General features: G+C 42.2%; 2 protein-coding genes across 2 annotated transcripts in view; one reads left to right on the plus strand and one right to left on the minus strand.

Annotated features, from left to right (window-relative positions):
- The window catches only part of LOC119656483 (serine/threonine-protein kinase Smg1), a 252,671-nt gene that overhangs the window by 50,917 nt on the left and 179,330 nt on the right, over window positions 1-22,424 (minus strand). The gene's annotated exons all lie outside the window — the stretch shown is intronic.
- The window catches only part of LOC119656484 (alpha-2 adrenergic receptor), a 152,170-nt gene continuing 139,929 nt past the window's right edge, over window positions 10,184-22,424 (plus strand). Inside the window, exon 1 of the mRNA XM_038062808.1 lies at window positions 10,184-10,932. The gene's annotated coding sequence lies outside the window, so the exon portion shown is untranslated. The remainder of the gene's footprint in view (window positions 10,933-22,424) is intronic.

Raw genomic sequence — 22,424 nt, forward strand, 5'->3', positions numbered from 1 at the left:
ACCATCCAGCACATAACATCTGCGTGCAGGATGTTGAGCAGTACCGAGTACACCAATCGTCATAACTCCGTCTGCAAGATTCTCCATCCATGCATCCTTCATAGGTTCTTTGTTGTGGAGTTAATAATTTTCGTAATAGAAGTGATGACCACCGATAGATCACCCCTCTTAAAGGTATAACTCATTTATGGGGTGTAAAACCCTCTAGAACTATGTTTCTCGACAATGGAGCTAAATATGATCCCTCTGTTGCCCTGATCTTAGGTTTAAGCCATAGTAATGACAGATTCTTTTCCAAAATATCTTGAGGAGGCCAGTGTATATCGTTTAATAGTGAAATCAGTTTATTAAACTCACATATTGATGCTGTAATGGGGAGAATACAGCCCTGCATCAACGCCTTTCTACAGTCATTTTCATCATGCTCGCATCATCATTCTCCTGGTGTTTCCAACGAGGAAACCTCTGGCTTGAACCTCCTCATCCCCGCAATTGTGGAGGTTAACAAATATAACTTTTTCTCGTATATCCGCAACCAAGAGATTAAACCATAAAAAGGTGCAAAGTGATAGGTTCATCCGCATGAAAGTTACAGTGTTTACCTTTACACTGCACTGCATTTCCAGCATATTACACAGATAACAGATAACAGGCCGCAAAGCAGAATAATTTACGACCTGACAAAATTTATTGAACATCAACCATAAAAAAGTGCGTTGTACGGCCGGCATGAATGTGCATTCCTTGCGTGGAGTTCCAAAGATTAGCTGGACGGGGGCGTACATGACGACCAACAGTGTTTTGTAAATACAAGATACGAGTATCTGTTGTTTCACTCTCGTGGAAATGGTTTAAGAGAAAATGTGGAGCTTTCGATGGGGCTGTTGAAGAGAAAACATTTGTTGCTTTTTACTTGTAAACATGCTATGTACGAAGCGGCCAGTAGGAAAAAGGCGTTTTGAGCTACATACAATGGTATTCCTTCATTGTATCTTGCTTTAATTTACTTACGTTATATTTCTACATCATTGCTTAAGGTGAACTTTTTATGCAATGGAAATATAATATAATATTAATAAAAAGATAGCTTCCATCAAATGATAAAGATGACAAATACAACTTTGAGATCGTTGGAAATTTTTCCTTTCTAGGTTCGAAAATCACAACCGATGTACAAGACAATGATCTTGCCAGTCCTTATCTACCCGTCGGAGACCTGGGTTCTTAGCACAAAAAAAGATTGCGAACTCTTGGCCACGTTCGAGAGAAGAATCCTCCGAAGAATTTTTGGCTCCCTACTTGAGGATGGACGATTCCGTAGCCACGACCGTCTGGTTGTGGATAAAATCTAGCTTTACAGGTTGTGATGGGCGGGTCATCTAATCCGTACGGGTGAGGATGTTCTAGCCTGAAAAGTCTATAAGGGCAATATCTATGGTAGAAAAAGACGACGAGGCAGATCCTGCCTGAGATGGAGCGACGGCGTAGGACGCCAGACAACTTTTAGGGATATTGAATTGGTGAACCTCGGCGCAAAACCGTAGACGTAGACCGGATACCGGTTGTTGCGCCGCTGATGATGATCCAAGCTTTAATAATTTATTCTTCCTCGAATTGGTGCTTGATCGCGCAGGACCTACCTCTTAGTTAGTTAGTTTAGTTAACTGGGCGGGAGCCGCAGCTCCGAGCACTCAGGCCATTATTAGGCCCATTGTACTATTCCCGTAAGTTCCCGTAATGGCTTGCCACCTACGGTGTTCGCAGGCTTTAGCGAATCTGAGAACATTCTCCAGAGGCAGAGAGTGTGCAGATTCTTCATTGAAGAAAACCTTGCCAAGGTGTCTTCGTCAGAGATCTGAGGATGCCGGGCAGCTGCATAAAAAGTACAGGGCCGTCTCATCCTCCTCCTCACATTGGCTGCACACAGCCGAAACCACTACCCCAATCTTTTCCAAATGGTAGTTTAAGGGGCAGTGTCCCGTCAAAAGCCCTACTAGGGTTTTCATGTCCCACTTCTTAAGGGACAACAAAAATGCCGCTCTAGTTTCCCTAGGGACCTACCCCTTTAAACTGCATTTAATTACTCACTGATCATTTGTGACCATGATTTACGGTTTTTATAAACTCAAACTTTCTGGTGATCAGTCATTATAAAAAAATCATGACGATGCCCCTATATGATATCTATGCCTACGTCTAATCTACAAAAACACCTGCTTAATAGGATTTGAGCGTTTTCTGGCAACCCCCTTGAAGTTCATCTTAGAAGAATATTTTATAGTGATATAGTTTATAATATATTATAATAGAAAGTTTAGTAGAAATCTTGCTATTAACAACAAAGTTATAGTAAGTCTCTTTCGTGTAAATTTACAGCACCCAAAGAAACGATACATACATCCGCGATAAAACTATAAAATATAGCATCAAAAATGAGAAAACTTCACTAGCACTAATAATTTATTTACTTTATTAAATTGGGTATTTTGTATAACCGGATAGTTCAGTGGTTAGAGTACTAGGCTGCCGTACGGAAGGTCGGGGCTCAAATCTCACTGATGGCATTTTGATTTGTATCTGAATGAGTACCTGGGTCAAATCAGAGTAATAACCATGGACGAGCACAATACTGACCAGATTACCATTTCGGTCTTGAATGAAGTGCTCTAACACAGTTCAAGTCCCTGATCTAATTGAACTGTCACACCAACGATTTTCATTATTATTTTGTATTTCAATAAGCCAGTAATGAAGAATACAACACTAATTTAGAGGAGTTAAAATAAGACAAAATTAGAACTGGTGCACGCGTCAAATTTACAGGATACCCTATGTGTATCACCAAATATTTTCGGAGCAGAGACGTGTGCTAAAGCTTCAATGGCCAGGAGATCCGCTTTTGTTGCTGAGCACTTCGCACATTTGTTTTGGCAAAGACCAATACAAATCACCGATACATCAAAATTGTTGGACTATGCTTTCAGTGCTCAGAGGTGGCGGTGAGGAAGACGGGGCGGCAACCCTGTCGGCCAAACCAAAACCAAGTGGCCGAGTAGAACCTCCATAGTGATGGCACCGGGAGACGCTGTACTCACTTTGGTTTGCCGTCCGTGATGCAGTAGGCGAATGCTCCAAAGGCCTAATCAGGGCGATCAGACCCGAGTCTGCACGGGGACTCATCTGAAGTGGTAATTGGCCACGAAACCTTACCAGGGGTAAACTGGTACCACGGGAACCGGGATAGCTCCCGGACTCTCAAACTTCGGGTGAACTCCCGTTGTATGTGAGTACAGCTCGGTTATTTGCAGTAGGCCCCCTAGTGGGAGTTTCATGGGGGCTGTGGTTATTCTCAAGCGAGAAGAGACTTCGGCCTCGGCGTGGTGTTGCGTTTCAGCACGGGTTCCGTACCCCTTAGCTCGGTAGAGATTTTGGTATGTCTTGCATCCACCTGTATAAATGCTAAGCCAAGCACTTGGTATAGACTGGTACCGTTGTTGCTTGTCTCAGTGGGGCTCTGATTGCGGTCACAAAATCAATCCGTGTATTAAGAAGACCGTGGGATTAAGTCGTCCAGGCAGGTGCTCATGTTAAACCCTCAAGGACTTAACGGGACTATGCTTTCGTGATTGCATTTGGCTCAGTCATGATTGCAAACTGATATCATTCGGCGTTTCCCCCAGGGAACTTGCTGGTCAGAAAGCATGGTAATTTTATACACGAAATTTTTGTAGTGCGTCATGTTGGTTGATTGTGGATTATGTGACGCAATGACACAAATACGACACAAGACGTTTAATTAATAATAAGGGCTGTTTCGCGAATCGGGATAATTGTGCCTCGAAAAAAGGATCCTGCAGTTTCTGGACCGCCACACTTCCTCTCGTGCAAGTGTCTTTATGTGAGTGCGTTAATGACGGCTTACTTTCAAATGCTCAGTTCGCAGCAAAATATGTTAATCAGTACGTACATTTGTGGGCATACCTGTTTCTATGCTGACCTCCTGTAACGGTGCCATTGGGTTTTTGAGCAACCCGTAGAATTATCCGCTGATGATGGTTGATCGCCTGCGTTCCGTGCGCACGATTCCCGAAATATATTTTCCACCTCATTATTCAAATGAATGTTAAGTTCAATTTTTCAATGTTTCAACTCACTCTACGATTTTCCGAGAAGTTTACACTCTTCCTCCACTATTCTGCGCCATATAGTCCACCCAGTCGTCGCCCATCCTAGAATAATGGGTTCCACTGCATGATGATTCACAAAAGAGTTGTTACCCTTTCTGAATTGTGATGTATTTACTTGCATTCCACAGGTATCATGCGCGAACAGCGGTGAAGTTCCTCATTCGATATTGTCAAGTCAAGAATATTTTCACGACACGACGAAAACATGATTTGGTGGAAGTTTGGAGCTTTCAAGTAACTGGTGATCACTTTCCAAGTGCTACGCCGATATAGAAGCATAGAGAGGACATTGGTACAGTACAACGTCCGCGTAATATTGGTATTGAGAAGGACGGATTTAACTGTCTTAATAGACAAATAGGAAGTGTACGACAACCAGTCAGAATGAGAATCACGATCTTGTTTACTTCGACCTTGTTTGCCCCTTTTTCCAAATCCAAAGCTATTTGGCCAGGGCTCCTGCCTCGGTAAAAGGACAATCTGACATCATGTTATGGTGGCCTTCACGTCCCGCGGACAAGGCAACATGCAGAACGTGATAGACTTCAATCTTGTCGAATGCAAATTCCTCTGAAATCCTTTTTCACGTTGTCAAAAGCCTTCTCGAATCAATAAACTTAACGGAGGACATTGCTAAAATGATCCGCAAAGTATTAATGGGGTCAATGTGGGAGGATCCAGAGTGAAAATCAGGCTGCTCTCTGTCGATCAAGCGTTTGAGATATTCTTTAATGGCACGCAAGGCCGCACTTAAGACGGATGCCTTTTGCCGGAATCTTCGAGATAATTGACAGAAACCGCTCTGCTGAAAGAACAGGAGTTGTGATGATTAGTTCGAGAAGGGGAGACCGTCAAGCCCAGCGGCTTTACCCAGTTTGAGCACACTGATGCCCCAGTTGGTTTCAGTTTTGTATGGAGGACCAGTTCGTATCCGCATATTATGGTAATTAGCCATCTCGCCAGATGTTATACGGTTGAGAACTGTGGCGAAATGTTTGCTCTGTTTTTAAGGTACTCGTCGATGTGGATGGAAAGTCGTCAGTTACCGCCCCTCATCACACCATCGAAAGATTTGCGACAACATACAACTTTTTTTCGTAATGCGGTGTACGGTATTGAAATTGTTATTTTTCCGACAGCTTTTGTTTTCCGGACCAGTGTAATAAAAACTTCCCTTTTGGGTCCCGAAATGGTTACAAAGGGGGACTCCCTCTTGTTCTGTCACTCCTCCCGCATTCAAGCAGCGGCGTTAGAAAAGAGGGATCTTGCTTTTCGTCTAACATATCTTCTTTTTGCTCTCTCTTTTGGCAAATTAAACTTTATTATGATATTAAAATCATCATCACCATCAATGGTGCAGCAATAGGCATCCGATCTAGGCCTGGACTACTAAGGAACTCCAGACATCCCGTGTTTGCGCCGAGGTCCACCAATTCGATTCCATCTCAGGCAGGATCTTCCTCGTCTCCTTTTTCTGTAATAGATGTTGCCCTTATAAACTTTCTGGGTAGATTAAGCGTCCCGCCCACCTTAACCTATTTAGTCGGGTTTTATCCACAACAAGCCGGTCGTGGTCTAGCTCATAAATTTCATCGTTATAGAGGTTTCGAAATCGTCTACGCTCATGCAGACGGCCAACAATTCTTCCGAGGATTCTTCTCTTAAAGGCAACTAAGAGTGCACAATTTTTCTTGCACTTAGGTTCAAAGGTCCCCCAAGCTGAAATAGGCTCTGTTCGTAGTCAACAACCGTGCGCGAATTTCATCGTCGTAGCTGATAGGAGAAATTATCAACGGTCACAAAATTGTAGTCTCCTATCTTTAATGTTCTCATTTGACCAGCTAGATTTGATATTGTCGCTTCTTTGATGCTGACATTGCCACCATGTACTTCGTCTTGCCTTTATTAATGTGCAGCCGAAGATTTTACGTCATTTGCTCGTTCTGGATGAAGGTAAAGTGTACATCTTGGGTTGTTTTTACAATAATGTTGATATCGTCAGCATAAGCCAGTAGTTGGGTGGACTTGAGGAGGATGGTGCCTTTCGGATGAACATCAGCATCACGACTCACTTTTTCCAGGGCTAAGTTAAAGAGGATGCAAACATCATAGTTGCCTCCGCTTATTTACCCTATGATTCTTTGTATCCTCCACCGATGCAAGAACTTAGGGATCTGGTGGAGTATGCAGAATCAAGTGGTCTCGAACTCTTAATAGGTTGCGATGCGAATGCTCAACATATTTGTTGGGGCAGTAGCAAATGCAATCCAAGAGGAGAGAAGCTATTTGATTTCATCACTTCAGCTGGTCTTATGACTGCAAACGTAGGGTGCGCCCCTACGTTCGTGGGACCGAGAAGAAGCGAAGGAATTGACCTAACAATCTGTACCTCAAAATTGCTAGAGTTGATTACACACTGGCGAGTGCTAGACGAGGTCTCACTGTCAGATCACCGATATCTAGAATTCAATCTGATTATTGCGGGCGAACAGTCTGCAGTACAAAGACGGAACCCTAGGAAAACGGATTGGGCAAAGTTCAATGAACTTCTTGGCAATAACGTACAGTTCCCTAGGCGACTAAGGACTCCTTTGGTGCTGGAAGATGAATTGAAAACTCTGAACTGCACACTTTTAGAGTGCTATGAAGAGGCTTGTCCTATTTCCTGAGGCCAAAGCGGTAAAACGGTTCCCTGGTGGAACCGAGAACTGCAAAAACTCAGGAAATCAACCAGGCGACTTCTAAATCCTGCTTGCAAAAGTAACAAGAACGAAGACTGGTTAAATTTCAGGAACTCAGGAATATACAGCGTGCCGTTGATTTGATAGACAGCTGATGCCTTAGACATGGTTTGTCAGTTAATCCAAATAAAACACAATGGTTTTATTCACAAAAAGGAGAAAACTGGATGGACTTTGTCTCCCTGAGATAAGGGGTACTACCCTTCAACTCTCCGAAGAAGTGAAATATCTGGGGGTCACTCTAGACAAAAAACTTCTTTGGAACAAACATGTAGAGGTAAAGATGAAACGAGCTCTCACAGCTTATGGGCTGTGCAGACGGACCTTTGCCTCGACATGGGAACTCAGGCCTCATGTGGTAATGTGGATATACGTTGCATGCATCCGTAGTGTGGTGGGTTAAGGTGAGACAAAAAGGTTTTCACAGTAAACTAGCCGCACTGCAAAGAACTGTTTGTCTGGGTATCACTGGTGCCATGAGCATGACATCCGGCGCAGCTCTGAATGCACTACTCAATTTGCAGCCCCTGGATATATTTATTCAAAGCACTGCAATGAGAGCAGCTCATAGGCTAATTCGATTAGATCTATGGGAAAACAACGGATGTGGGGGGCACAGAGCATTGGAAGAGTTACTGGGAGGACTGAATTCAGTTCTTACAATGCCTTCCGATTCTCGTGTCCCCATACATCTGTTTGGTAGAAGATATGTAGTTACCCTGAAGCGTAGAGAGGACTGGGAAGACCCAGAGGAATGCGTGGCGGGATATACGGAAGTCTTCTACACCGATGGCTCAAAAACAGAAGAGGGTTCTGGAGCCGGAGTCTACCTCTCGAATAAAAACGAGAAGTGGGCTTTTCCTTTGGGACAATATGCGCCGGTTTTTCAAGCCGAAGTTTATGCGACCCTAAGGGTGGCAAACTGGGTGATTGGCGAGCGGTTGAAGGGCAGGCTGCAGTGACAGTCAAGCTACACTGAGGGCATTGAGCAGTCCTTTGATCACCTCGAAAATCGTTCAGGAATGCAGAAACCGTTTGAACTCTATGTCTAGATTCAATACGGTGGAACTACTCTGGGTACCTGGTCACTGTGGCATAGAGGGAAATGAAATCTCGGACGCTTTAGCGAAAGAGGGGTCAATCTCCCCTATGCCGGGACCGGAGCCAGCAATTGGGGTATCAGTAGCATTGGCTAAATCTGTTTTCAAGAACTGGGAACAAGTTTCCCATAATGACAGGTGGCAGAGCTTAAATGCTGTTCGACACACCAAACTTTTCCTGCCAGAACCCAACATACGTACCGCAAAGTTTATCCTATCGAAAAGCAGGAGGACTTTCAGGTGTATTGTGGGCATTCTGACAGGCCATAATTCACTAGCTGGGCATATGTTCAGAATAGGAATTACCGAAGATGATACGTGTCCCTCCTGTAATGAGCAAGCGGAATCCACGGAGCATTTCCTATGTGAATGCCCCGCCTATGGACGCATCAGGCATCAGATCTTTGGTGCCGATGTCCTCCAATTGCGACGGGTAGCATCACATTCACTGACGGAAATCCTGCGATACGTTAACGAATCCGGAATATTCCGTTAGACGGGGGAGGCGAGTACAATGGGCCAACACGGCCTGAGTGCTCAGAAGCTGTAGCTTCTCCCCCACCATACACACACACACATACACACAGGGGTGTAAACGTTAATGATGCTTATATTTCTAAATTTGCTTCGCAAGCGTAGAGTGTTCGTTTATGTTTCCAAAGCCGATAACAGCAGGTTTCTTTTTTTGGTTGACTACTCCGAGCACATAGTTTATTGGATGGCCGTTATAATATATGGTGTCGCGGCTCTTCTCCAGGACGCCGGTCCCTGTCCAACGCATCCCCTGAAATGCTGTTACATCAACCCTATATTGGGACAGAGTATCGGTTAGCTGCTTGGCAGGTCCATCTCTGTATAGGGAGCGCACGTTCCATGAGAAAATGCGCAAATCATTATTCCTTTTTCGTTGCCGGGTTTGCCGTTGTAAAATCTATCCAGGCCAAGGCTCCTTCCGTGGCTTCGTAACGTTAGTTTTCCTTGTAGGGTTGTTAGTCCTACCCAAACCCCAACCTGGAGGACCAGTTGGTCCAATTTGTCCCGTCTTTAAGCGCGGGAGACTGGCCTTCATCCTTTTCTGTCTGCAGCTTTTCGTTAGGAAAGAGCTCCCAGCAGTCACCACGCGGAGGTGGAGGTAGGGTTTGGTAGTAGAGCTGTTGGTGTTAGTCCAGCAGGCGTTTCCCAGGTTTTATGCTCCATCGTGGGTACCAATCCACGTTTCGCTCTGGGGCCTATATTACCCTTTGACCACCCTTCGGATCAAGCGGACGTTTTGCTTCGCTGAATCCGCGCGGTTTCAGCTGGGGGCGGAGTGATGTGGCGGCACATCGGAGGCGCCAACCCAGGCGCCAACATGAATTCGCCTCCACCGCTGCATTCAATGGCCGCAGAAACAGTTGACGGACTGACATGAGACTGGGGCGAATAAAATGTCAGGAATGACAGTTTTGTGTCAACAACGGAGTCGAGTCACGTCCGCTGACAAGAGAGAGTAGAGAGATTTAACGTTAACATAGAGAACATATCTGAACTTAAGGAAGAAAAAATGCAGCACTACCGGATTGAATTGATAGAATATATTATGATGACAATGATTAGCAAAAGAAGTGTTTAAATTTCGGGTCGGCTTTGACCTCTGGTATACGAGTATTTCCTTCTATTTCTCAAACGGATATTAGTGGGTTTCCGGAAATACACTCAGTTATCTTGCTTTCCCCAATAGTTTCATAGTTAGCCTCAAAAACCTCAAATAGCATAAACAAATCCCAGGTGGAAAGTATCACCGAAAAGCGGGCATTGTAAACAAGTAAAGAGAACCCACAACGACCGAAAGCTTTCTGAGAAAGATACAACACGTATCTGAGAGTTGTTATGGTTCACAGTGGGGCTGATAAGAAATAGTCTGTAAACTGACTGTTAACACTTGGCTGGTTAACCTAGCCCAGAATCAAGCCAACAACAAAAGCACATGTTATTGACTGTTGGAGTCTTTCGATGTGTAGGAACATGTGTGCGAGACTTGCCAGTGCGAACAGCACACAGAACCAAACGATATAATTTCAGCTTGGGAAAATGCGAAAAATCGTCTCTAATGCAAGAGCTTTTTGGGAAAATCGTTTTCCCTGTTTTGCTGCTTCAATCAGTTTTAGTTTCAGTTTCAGTTTATCGTAAACGGTTGGCACGTGAAGACCTAACGCCCCAAGGAAGTTCGTTTGAAATACTTTTGGCGGTTATTTTTCCCTCTTACATACACAAGCACAATAGCGAGACCAGACACCTGTTGTTCTTCTGTAGTGGTCTGTTTTGAGTGTGTGCGTATTTTTGTGTTTACATCGCGAACTTTGGAATAGAAAAGAAAATATTTTTTACTGGAAAATATTGAATGAAATCGAAATTTTCAGAATGGAAAAATTCTTGAGTGAAAATTTGTTATGAAGAAGGAAAAATTAAAGGGGTCAGATTTTCCGTGGTGATTTGTAAATGTTAGTGTTAAGCGGAGATAATGATGAAAATAGTGGATCCTGAGTGAAACGAAAACAGGAAGTAACGTAAGCAAAAGCTCCTGGAGCCAAGCTTCGCAACCCCCAACAAGTGAATAGAGAAGTTTGCCCTAATTCTTGCACCGGGATCGGGAAAAGTGCAACAGGCTATTACTGCCTTTGTGACCTAATTTCTCACCCAGTTTCGTGGGAACTTCACCCCTAGTGGATAGATGGATGGACTAGCACAGTGACGGATTATATTAGGTTACCGAGAACAATATGCTATTGCAGGGGTTGCAATTTTACCCTCTAACGAACTAGGATTATTGTAGCAACAAATATAGAGCAGGAGTTACTATCTGGTGCGCGTTTACTATAAATCGACGAGAGAGATGGTGTGTATCTTCCAGATACAATACAGAAGGTGATACCGAGTTATTTCATGATTTATTGGCTACTAAATTTTGCATGCTATGTCATTTCAATATTTTAAGCTACCACGATAACAGAGTTCGTGCTCCGTTGCTCAATGGACATTGAATTTTAAATTTTTAGTGGGTAGACTTTTTGATATCGAAAAATATTTATTGGCTGGTTTGGCGTGATAAGATGCCGATTATCGGGGTAATTTGTCAGAGCAACTGGCAAGTATACAGTGTGTTCCCTGAATATGCGAAATTAATATGGATTGCTTGGAAAATGCCGTTCAGACTGCGTATTTTAGTGAGGAGTATATTGGATCGAATTATATGTTTCAGATTTGATGGTCCTAAATATGTTTCGCTCTACGGTTTCAGGATTTTTAAGGCCTAATTAGGACGCCAAAGCGATTCGCTTGGTGAGAAAAACAAAGCAAAGATTTTTGGTTTTCTTAGCTCTAAGTGTCTGGCTCATTGCATAATTATCAATTGAGAGCTGCAAACAAGTTGCAGAGATAACTTGGGGTCAATACTCAAAAGCTAATAAACAAACTTGACATTGTAGTGTGGATTTGACGTAGGGCAGGCCTTGGTTTCCAAAGATAATAGTGACAAAGTTCTAAGTGCAAAAGGGCTAGCGAATTTGATCATGTAATTGAAATTTTTCCATTAGTTATTATTAGTTAGGAAGTGATAACGATCCGATCTGGACTAGCGAATTCAAGCTGTAATCTGAATTGTAATATGAAATTTACTCAACGATGCAACCCTTAAAAATTATGCCATTCAAACCTTATATGATGCCGGTTACGAAGCTCCTATTAGGAGTCCCGATAACACCAAAGGATATCCAAACTGACCCTTAAACTTACAATATAATTTGTCAATTATCCCAAATTCCAGCGAAAGAAAACATCAACATTACGTAAAAAAATTTCAAATTATAAAAGTTATCTCCCATTGTATACCGAACAAAGTTCCTTACATGTTCCTCGAAAAAGGGATAACGTCGTCCCAATAGCACTAAGGGTATTTATCAAAAGTTCATGGACGTAACGTCTTACAAGCGAAAGGATCACTTTATGAGAGATGTTCTGCATAAAATGTTTTACTTTCTCTTTGAATAGATAAGAAAAGAAATAAATTTAAGGAATTTGCATTGTACATGCTAACATATGCGTTCATACGTACATAAAATGTTTGTATGTCTAATAAAACAGGAAGACTTTGAAGCAAGTTTTGCTCCAGTGTGAACAATGAAAATAAATTTCAAGCTCAACAAGAACATATTGTAGGATTCCTAGAGGAACTTATGAATTCCCGAGAATGTGATAGGAAGCCATTATTTCCTTGAATGATAGACGTTTCATTGCAGTGGAATCAATATTGACTTTGCTTCCTTCTTCAAAATGACGAGCCAGAGAGTACTCGTAGTTCAGACTAAACAAAGCTACTTAGTGGTACAAAAGGACGAAGGGTTGCTTGGTATGTAGTTGGGACCATCTTGCAATCCTATATCAAGTGAAAAATAATTAATGATGGCAAATCTATGTATTGTCAAATATGGCGTCCGGGACCATTTTTGGAAGGTTATCAGCAGAAGCTTATGTGATAATTGAAAACAAAGGAATCAGGAAAATTTGACCTTTGGAGTGTTTTCTGGAATTTTTCATTCCGTGAAGAGCATAAATTTGCACAAAGTTAGAAAAAAACATTGCCTGACAATTATGAGATAAGTCCTTTATTTGACTACATAGCTTTATCAGCGGTCTTAATTCCGAAGGTCTTAATCAAAAAGGATATTACGTGATGAAGTCAATTTAAGGTGTATATCATATTAGAGACACATCAACTTCTAAGAAATATGTGATGAGATAAGAGTGGAGGATCGGAAAATGATCTCCCGGGGGTTGGTTGTCAAAAACATGTCAAAGTTGCTATTTTTTCATGCATGTTCACTACATGTCTTAAAAATTACATAAGCTCAAGTGTCTAGTGTTGGTGGTAGGAAATACCAGCCTTAACATATGTGGATAGCGAATTCAACGACGAAGTCAAAGTATTAGAAATAACGACGTAGATTCCGAACTGAAGGAACTCAGATGCTCCAAACGCAAAGGCCTGAATAATCGGGCAACGCATTTGGATAGCCTATTGGGCTGGGGTTTAAGAATACACACTCCGTGTTTTTTGTAAAAGGTGACTCAAAGGAATAGACTGTTCTCACGGCTACGACCTTTAGTTATCAAAAAACGGTTTCTGATTGATTTCTGGAATGTGTACACGTTCCTCGGGATTGAGGAGAATTCTGGCGATATTCTAGATCTAAACAAAGGGAAATAATCAGATTTTGGAGAGTGCTCTGCTCTCTTTTGCAGCAGACGCAAATCTGGTGTCGGACTGTGGCTACCTAAACCCGCACTCTCATGACTTGGGAGCTTGTTTTTGACAGCATCGTGACCTGAAGATAAATATGAACAAAATGAAGTCTGACTTTTCATCACGTTTCCTATTTGCATTAATTGACAGAACATCGGAAGCGTCGATCAATATGTACATGTTGGTAGGGCTGTTTCAGATGATACTAGATGCATTACCAGTGCTAAGCTTTTATTCTTCTTTCTAAAATCGGGATCGCAGATACTTGATGGTTGTCGATGGTTGAGTTGGTTGAGCCTTCCACGGGTTTGAATCCCGGTAACCAGGGATGTTTGAATTTGGCTTTGTGCTATTCTGCTGCTGAAGGCTTATCGTTTGCCTCATTGAAAGTTCGAAGGCTCAAATCCTTTGTTAACACCTATTTTCGCCATGTGTACTCTGATCCGACTCAATCTTTAAAAAGATTTACATTGATGTACGGTACCGGTAGAAGAAAGAAGGGGTAGTGGATGAATCACACACTAAGAAAAAAAAAACACTCTCTGCTATGTAATTAAATTTACTATCCGAAAGTGACTAACGAGTTGATTGCCAAGAAACAAATGGCACAGAAGAGTACAACAGGATTGTGGGCTTCTTGGAGAGACCTGGACACAGATGAAGTATATTTCGGGGAAAAGTGGAAATTATAAAAAGATGTTGAGGGTCGACTTTTTCGACAATTATATGCCATTCTGTCGAAAATCCTGTGTCTAATCCTGGTATCATGGAGTACTATAATAGCATTAATATATTATATAGCGAAATCAAAGGTGAAATTTATGCCTCAACATTCATATTTTTGAGTTAATGTTATTTCGATGAATATTACTGGTCTGTTGAAAAATCTGTTAGTATATATGAGATTCGCCACCTATTGGCCTCACTCTCTGTTTTCAGGATTTCTACGACCTTATTTTCAAAAGTCCTAAATAGCTTTCCAAAGGTTTTAAATAGATTCCAAAATTCGCATCCGTAAAATAGTATAAATTTTATTTCAGGAACACAAACCATCCTTCGTTTTAATAAGCATAAACTTCGAATGTCGCAAAATCGTTGAAATAACCGTGAATCAAGGCGGATTTGTCGAAAACTGCGGAACTGCTGACGCAATACATGTTGCGCGGTTACTTATGGAGAAATATCGCGAGAAGTAACACTCTCTTTACATTGCATTTCTAGACCTAGAGAAAGTTTTTCACTGTGTGCCACACGAACTCATCTGGTATGCTCTACGATAACACTTAGTGCCAGAAGAGCTCGTGCGCGGGCCCAACTGCTGTACGACGATCTGAAAAGTAAAGTCCGAAGTAGGGCACATCAGGACCCCTTCGTGTTTCTGTCAGTGTCAATCAATTTGAATAAAACTGAACTTTTGCCTTGTCTTATTAGCTTGAAAATAATCGTCGCTTAACACTTCACCACTTTCCTGCTGTTTGGATATCTTATTGGCTTTCCTCTGCTGATTTCCACATTTATTCTTCTTGGTCTAGTAGTCATATTCACCCCAAGAAGAATTATATTTAGCAGGATTTATCACCGTCCAAGCATATAGAATTATCTTCTTTTTTGGTTAGTATTTCTTCCTACCGTTCATCTGTTACTGCTTCTTTCTTCAATGGCGGACAAGCCTTGAATTCCAGGATACCGACTTTCAAATTTTCTTAATCCAGCAATAGGGTCAACTCATGTAACAAACTAGAAACGTTCCAGTGTCCTTGTCGACTGAGTCTTTCCAGTGTGTACGAAGTTCTCCTTTAGGTCACTTTACTTGCGTGAGTCCCTTTAGTAACTATTTTAGTATGCCGCTCTACGAAATTCGATCAATATGAGGAATTTGAACTATTTCGGTGCTAATATGCGTGCGCCAAATAACTCATACAACGATTTCTTCTTTCGCTGTTCCCAAAAGCCTTGCGCGGCGTCTGCTGCTTAAATGCTTCCCACACAAGCGCATTCACACAACTAGATATATAACGTCCTGATCACTATAAGATGGTCATTCAGAATCCTTGACATGACTTCATATCGGGGAGCAAATTGTCACTTCGACCACTACATGGTAAAAAGCGTTTACAGGTACCGAATCTTAAAAATGCGCGGAAGAAAAACAAGCCCACTTTAAAAATTTGCAGTCGAAAAACTAAAAAAATTATTTAATGGTAGAGAAGCACAACGCAACCCTGGAAGATCTATTACGTCCTATCCTCCAGAATTCCACGGACAAAACTATAAATGACATCTGGTATGACCTAAAATGTGCTATTAAAACCACACTAGAAAAAGTGCTGCTTATGACTCCTGGTGCCGAAGAAATGATTGGTTTCATGATGAATGCCAGGAAGCGCTTGACAAGAAAAAGGAGAGGGATTGAGGAAGTCCTAAATCCGTATCTAGTTGAAATCGGACGAATCTAATTGGTCTGGTCTGACATCAACTAAATGCGCACTTAGAACTCCCTCAATCCTCAAACAAAATAACTTGTGCTATGCTACGGATGTGAAAAATGAACCCTAACATAAACTTCCGAAAAACTGGTGATACCAGATGATGGTCCTGAGCTGGATATTAGGAACTAAATGAGAAGACGACCAATGTCAAATCAAATATCAGATACAGCCATGAGTTCTATCAAATATTTGATGTCTCCAAAATAATCAAACTTCGGAAGCTGCAATGGGTTGGCCACGCTCAACGCATGGAAGAAATTCGGATACCTAAATTATTATTCAAATGAAGAACAGAAGGACAAAGATCGGTAGAAAAACCCCAAAAAGGCGGGGAGATTCTGGTGACAAAGACAGCGCATCACTGCTCGCATTTTGAAATTGGAGGCTGTTCAATGAATCGAGATAGTGGAAGAAAGGACATCCTGAAGGCCAAGGCCCGAAATGGGCTGCAGAGCCTTGACAACTGTCTAAAATTTGCAACCTATCTGGCACTGGAAAAGGTTATACGAAAGTTGGCTATGGACACGACAGAAAAAGGGCAAAGGAGTAAAATGATGCTCACTAGACAAAATATAACGAATAACGAGTATGACTTGGAAAATATAGACAAATTAGGTTTACAACTGACGAAAGAAATAAATAAATAAAGGGACGAATTCAGCACGCAAACCGAGCCTTCTATTCATTCCTGCTGATTTTAAAAGCCAGTTGCATAGTGCAGAAAGCAAAACTCCGAGCATACAAAGCGATAATACGACCTGTGCTATTCTCCGATGTGAAACGCAAACTTCCGAAAAACTGGTTAATACCAGAGGACGGTCCTGAGGAGAATAATAGGAGCTAAACGTGAGGACGACCAATGACGATTCAGATACAACAATAAATTGTATCAAATATTTGACGACCCCTTCTTCCGTTCAAAACAACTGAACTTTGGGAGCCGGAATGAGTTCGCTACCTTCAATATACGAACGACACTCAGATACCTGAAAGGATATTCGAAGGGAAAACAAAAAGACGAAAACCAGTGGGGAAACTCCAAAAGTGCCGGGGAGATTCTGTTGACGAAGATAGCACTGCTTGAATTTCGAAATTGGAGGGCGCGATTGATAGGTCGAGATGTTTGCAGGAAGGATATTCTGAAGGATAAGAATTAAAATGGGCTATAGAGTCTCGACGGTTGTTTAGAATTTGCCACCTATCCCTTCACTGCCAAAAGGGTTTGAGAAAAATGGGTGTGTAACAGTATATCTTCAGAAATTGCAGGAGTTCAGCGAAATAATAACGGTTTTATCCCATTTTGAAAAAAAAACTCAGGTGGGTTTTCTTTAGAGATCTGGAGACGATATGGCTAGACTCTGACGTGGCAATCAGGTTTCATATTGTGATAGCAATACTATGCTGAAGCTCGAGGAGGTTAAGGCATCAAAGTTTCGCAATTCTAGCGTTATTTTATAAAGTTCACAGCGCTGGAGTTAGTTTAGTTTACTGGGGGGAGCCACAGCTCCGAGCATTCAGGCCATTGTTAGGCCCATTGTACTACCCCCGTAATCGCCTATTCAATGGCTTCCCGCCTACGCTCCACTTCAACTGGCTTGATATGTTGTTGCTGTTCAGTGCTGATAATGCCGCCTGACTGTCGGAACAGATTCGAATGGTGCGACCCCTCCATTTTTATCGCAGACATTCTTCTGCTCCCAATGAAATGGCATATATCTCCGCCTGGAATATGGTCGTCATTTTTCCGAGGGGTCGGGCCAGTTCCATAATCGAATTCTCCGAGAACACCCCTGCGTCCGATCCGCCCTCCATAACTGACCCGTCGGTGAAGATTATTAAGTCTGTAATCTGACCATTTATCGACAATTTTTCTCTTTTGGTGATTACGACAGTATGTCTTTGACAGTGTATGTCTTTTCAATGACGAATCTGGAAACCATACGATCGGCTGGCATTAGAGCTACCGGATGTTTGTCAAGGAATTTCCAGATAGACGCATGACCGTGTGATTGGCCTTTCCACGCTCTAATGGTATCGTGGTATGGTGGCTGGTGAAGATGTTGAAGAAGGCGATATACAACAGGCTGCTCCCGTTCATTGAGCTTGCGGGTGGTCTTTCAGAGCGCTGATTGGTTTTGCGGACGACTTGGCGGTAGTTACAATTGCAAAGCATCCCGAAGATGTGCAGCTTTATGCAAATGAAGCAATTCATACCATCATGGTTACGAATAGCCAAGCTAAACTTGGCGGACGAAAGGACGGAGGAGGTCCTCATTACCAACCGCAGGAAGAACAACACGGTTAATATCCGGGTTGGTAATGGTGAGGTCATTTCAAAATCAATTGTCAAATACCTGGGGGTGATGATCGATGCCAAACTGAGTTTCAAGGGACACTTGGATTATGCGCGGGACAAGGTAGCAAATGATAGTTCATCCCTTGCAAGGATGATGCCTAACGTGGGAGGGCCGAAGTATAGTCGCGGGCTACTCATCGCGGGAGTGGTGAAGTCGATCCTGCTATACGCGGTCCCTGTCTGGGCGGGAGCGTTGAACCACGCTATAAACCGGAGGAAGATAAGTTCGGCATACCGGCTGATTGCGCTAAGGGTGTGCAGCGCCTTTAGGACGGCGTCGACGGAGGCAGTATGTGTCATCGCGGGAATGATCCCTATAGATCTTCTAGCGGGCGAGGTACACCGGCTTTACGAAAAACGGAAGGCAAATCCAGCCGAGGTGAATTCGGATTTCCCAAAAGCCATCAAGAGAGAATTGTGTGGCAAGTGGCAATAACGGTGGGAAACTCCGACAAGAGTCGGTGGATCCATACATTGATCCCGTGTATCGAGAAATGGGTCGAGCGAAAGCACGGAGAATTGAATTACCACCTGACACAGTTCCTTAGGGGACACGGTGGCTATAGGAAGTACTCGCATCGCTTCGAGTTGGACGAGTCTCCCAACTGTCCTGAAGGCGGTGCTACACCCGAGGACCCGGAGCACGTTATGTTTCATTGTCGCAGATTTCTGTAGCAGAAAAGGAGGTTGAACTGCATCTTGGGAGCGGACATCGAGCCCTCCAACCTGGTGGAAGAGATGCGTAAATGAAGCAGTAGCCGTGGTGCAGACATCCTGGAGTTGGATCGAGCTCGGAAGGCGGCGTGACGGAGACGCCACATGGACGAGCTGGTGTAGCGAACCAGAGCCTCCCCCGCGAAGTAATACTTCACGGTGGTCCCGCGAGGAGGGGCGGAAGAGTGGGGGTGGTTTTAGAGGGTGCGAATCTCGCACACTGGTGCAACCTGATGCAGCAGAATCTTCCTGAGATTTCCACCTGCATCCATAAAAAAAAAAGATATTACGATTGCAATGCTACCTTTAGGGATTCCCCTTTAGTCGTATGCTTCCCGTGAATGTCATTTGTATCTTAAAGATATTGACGCATACAAGCTATTGAAGTGGCTTTAATTAATCTACTCAAATCTATTCATCCATTTCAGATCACAATACGTCTTCTCTCCTCCTTTTCAGTCTGATTTTGGGCCATCTTCGCCAAAAAGCTTCATGGCTGACGTTCATAGCTCCCTGTCTCTCCTCTGGCAAAACTAGACATCTAAGTACATCTACAGCTTTTTTGGGAGATTAGTAGAAACAATAACCCTTGATCGGTTGTTTTTTTGTGGGAAACATGGCAATTCTTCGAAAAGTAGGAGCAAAAGTATTATTGTGTGTTGTTGATAAGTTAGTTTGGTCAAAAGATAAAATCCAAGAAAAATTTTAGCAAGTCACCCTTTGGAGTCGCTACGAGTATTTGCAACAATGCGACTTTTTTTTATATCTATTGATATATCTCCTCAAATAAAAATTACGACAGGTGGATTTTGGTTTAGTTAATTATTTGCAATTTGCTATTGACGATGAAATGATTGTATCTTTTATGATTTTTTATGAGTTTGAAGTGTTTACCTACTGGTGTTCTAGCCTGTTTGCTTAGGTCATACATAATATCAGCTAATTCGGCCCGAAACGACCATTACAGAGCTATTAGGAAGATGGGCCATTAAAGCGTATTTGGTAGTAGTACTTTAAGGTCTTGTCGGCTCTAGTTAATAATCCGAAATGCTAATTGTCTAATCAGAATGGATTACACAGAAAAATGAGGCAAGGTCACGACGAAACGATATGAGCATAAGAAAAGCGGGATTGGACTATCAAAAACCGACAGAGTGATACTCTCATTGAATAATTCATTGCGTAACGTCTTTGATGTGAAGAAGCAACAGCACGTAGTATGATATCTGTGGAAATTAGTCATGGTGGATTCTCGTTGGTATTGGTTCACTTAAAACTACCAAAAATTGTCTGTTGTAAATTATGAGCAATAAATAATAACCAAAAGCTCTCGTTGAGGTAATTAGGGGCCAGTTTTTGTTGGCTATTAAATTTTATGTTTATGGAATTCAGTTTCTGTTGTGCGTAAACTGTTTACGTTAGTCTTATTTCATATCTTATTAAAGCAACATTATAGTAACATGTTCGGGTTTCAGATTAGATTTAATTAGGTAACCGGTCTCTTCCGGTAGATTTCCCGAAAGCGAGTTTGCAGTGTTAACCTTTGAACTCGGTTGTACTTGTAATCTGCCACCTTTGAACTGAACCGATGGAAATAAATCAGCAATTATATTGCCAATCTATTATTCACTAAATTCGATTGTGTCCAAAACGGGACTGAAATTCATATATTTTATCTTTCTCCCATGAGCCTTCTGGGTTCTTTTTTCACTTTGCAACTCGGGCCTTCCTGATTCGTCCTCATTAATTTTTCAATGTATGTTTTCCTTGTCCCCAGATACAAAAAAAAACTCATCCTGTGCGGGAAATTCGCAATGGTTGCACATCCCGAAGTCTTACAAACAAAATAAAGTACATGCCCTGTAGGGTGTCGTCTCTTTTGCCAGGACAATATGTTTGCGGTGTGTTCTTCTTTCTTTTTGTCTGTTCAGGAAGTGACAACAAACTGTTGGATTTATTAGAATTGTTGGTAGTGGGGGAAGCGTATAAACGTTCATATCTATTGTGTCGTAAGGCAGGAGCCATGAGTTTGCTAGGATATTTAACGCTCTATTTTGTTGCAGGATACAGTGAGGAAACAAACATTTAGAAACGAAAGGACTACCTTCCTAGGGAGCCAATGATAACATTATCATTACGAAAATCCATATATCGATCGATTACTACTTTAATAACTCAAAGTCTAAGATATTTTTTTCAGCCTTGCTCCCGGAGTTTTCAGGGTCATGACGGAAGGACCCACCCCTATAAAAAGAGCGACCTTGGAACAGCCAAAAGTGGATGGAGAAACCTCGCCCCTATTGTCCTTTGAATGATATCCATTACGTAGTCCAAAATTCGTTTGGTTTTCAGAACTTTTTAAAAAAATTTAAACTTTTTATTGACAAAATGATGGACAGGATCTACCAGTCCTTCCCAGTTCACACAGAAAACTTTCTTTCAGCCCGCAACATTCCGATTTTCGACTAGTCTACGTAGTAAAAATGCATTTACCGAGACATGTAAACTGTTGGATATAACATTATATACTTTCCATACGCACTTTACGCAAAAGGAGCACATTTTTCTTGGAAATCAGCCATTAGGGACTACAAGGAAGAAATATATTGTCTAAAGTTGCATAAAATCCATTTCAGCGTTATATAGTATATTTACGACTTCTTTCGACGGTTTATTTGGGCACTTTAGAGAATGTCTGAGGAAGGACGCAACACTGAGGAAGGACGCAACACTGAGGAAGGACGCAACACTGAGGAAGGACACAACACCTTTTTTCTTGACAAAGGTAAAGGAAGATAAACGTTGTAAATTTTCAACCACTAATTTAATTTAAGCCTTTTATGGGGTGTGGTTGGCTTCTCAGCTGATAGACGCTGCGGATATTGGGTTATATTTTGTTTATATATAATGTATGTTAGCGTGTCATGTAGTTACAAACTCAGATGGAAGGAAAACAATCTCTTGCTTGAAAAAGGAGCAGTAAATCTTGTCAGAGGAATAGGTTTTCTACATAAATATTTACTGGATTCCTCCAGAGGACATTCGATCTGAAATGCAAGAAATTAGGGAATTGCTAAACTCTTGACAGTCACAGATTGAAGTTGAAAAGGATGTTTGGAAGAAGAAACATTTAGGGATTTATTGAAGATGCGGTGTTTTTCTGGAGTATGGTGGAGTGGTTGTCTATCTAAATGTGTACAAATTATTAGACAGTGGAAGCCCACTGCGGCTATTTTGCAGCTGATCTTTGAACCAGCTGTTTCAGGAAATTGTACTGACTGCAGCTTCGCGACAGGAGCGCAATCTCATTCGTCTCTTTTTGAATTAATTTGCTCAAATAATACATTTCATAACGTGCAATCACCGCAGATTGCACATTATTGAATGCATTCGGGCGAATTAATCTTGACAGAGGCGAATGATTTGCCGCATCCGTAAGCGTACGCGCATGTTGCAGCAACATGAACTCAAGAGAGTTTAAGGCCAAAGTGGCGGCATGGGGAGCGGTTCTGAGAAGGAACAGCTGGACTGGCGGGTCGAGAAGAAGAAATTTCTTTGG

Source organism: Hermetia illucens, chromosome 5 (assembly GCF_905115235.1).
Source record: "Hermetia illucens chromosome 5, iHerIll2.2.curated.20191125, whole genome shotgun sequence".
In the NCBI taxonomy this organism is placed as follows: domain Eukaryota; kingdom Metazoa; phylum Arthropoda; class Insecta; order Diptera; family Stratiomyidae; genus Hermetia; species Hermetia illucens.